Raw genomic sequence first — 1141 nt, 5'->3', positions numbered from 1 at the left:
CTCGGTTCCCGTCCAGAACCTGCCACCTACGACGGAGCGAGGCCGCCGAAGCCGGCGACAAAAGGATTCGAAGCAGCCGGCCGGAGCTACTTTGACTTCGACGTTGAGGAGGGCGTCGGCCTCAGCTCCTGGCCTCCCAGGGCCCGCCGCCGCTGGGCTCGTACATGGTGCCGATCCGGTTACCGGCCACTGTACCCTCTCAGTTCGTGCTCCCCCTACCTCATCTTCCTCTGTTTTTGTTCTGCAGGTCAGGTGCGGGCGACTCGGAGAGGAGCTTTGGCCGTAAGGACTACACAGCTTAGTTTCTCCTGGGATCACGTTCTCCGGACGTCCATTGAGTTTCCGAGCAAAGTCCGGGCCTCCAGGTTTATCTACACATCCACGTAATAAGGCAACTGTGTAACAATTATCAAGCCTGGTTGAGAAGAAGAGAATGCAAAAGATCAATTTATCTTCATGAGTAGGAAAGTATTAATCAATCTCTAGATAAAGTAATGAGATCAATTCCTCAGAATGCAGGCCGAGGCTGCTAGCTTGTACATGGATTCCTAGATGCCGTACTAATGAAGAAGATAGCAAGCCGTCGATTGCTGCAACAGGGCGGCAGGGAAGATCCGAGTCAGCCGACGGTTGTCAAGGCAACAGTAACCTTCTAAAGGACCTTCCTATAGTCTCCTGCCAATGCCGGATTAGATCGAGGTCGCGGTGGATTGGGTGAATCGCGCGTACCTAGGTATAGCCTCATGACGCGAGGAGAACTCGTCACACTCGGCAGCCCCAAGCAGCGGTCCAAAACATATTAAAGTTCCATGGATCAAGAAGGTATAGCAATAGTACTGTCACACCTGTACAACTACTTGGTGGAACAATTTTCATTGCAGTTTTGCCAGAACTGATGCTAAGTCATGGCAGGTTGTTTCTGGCGGTAGTGTTTTCATCTGATATCATTGATATTTTATTTACTGAATAACCTTCCAAGAATCACATAAGCATATGGTCTTATCATGTCATAGTGCAGCTGAACCTGAGCGTAATTGCAGGCTATAGCTCTTTATTATCTATATATATTGAATGACTGAATGGTGACACTATACTCGTCAGTTGTTCACCACGTTGTTTGTTTCAATATTCTATATTAATG

General features: G+C 48.6%; 1 long non-coding RNA gene across 1 annotated transcript; it reads left to right on the top strand.

Annotated features, from left to right (window-relative positions):
- Positions 1 to 6: 6 nt before the first annotated feature.
- LOC119343028 lies at positions 7 to 1091 on the top strand. The gene is made up of 2 exons (XR_005165860.1): positions 7 to 167; positions 248 to 1091. It is a non-coding gene; the product is annotated as an uncharacterized LOC119343028 (long non-coding RNA).
- The last annotated feature ends 50 nt before the right edge of the window (positions 1092 to 1141 follow it).

The sequence above is a fragment of the Triticum dicoccoides genome, unplaced genomic scaffold (assembly GCF_002162155.2).
Source record: "Triticum dicoccoides isolate Atlit2015 ecotype Zavitan unplaced genomic scaffold, WEW_v2.0 scaffold113099, whole genome shotgun sequence".
NCBI lineage: Eukaryota > Viridiplantae > Streptophyta > Magnoliopsida > Poales > Poaceae > Triticum > Triticum dicoccoides.
Note: the sequence above shows the minus strand (reverse complement) of the source record. Positions and strands in the feature narration are given on the sequence as shown.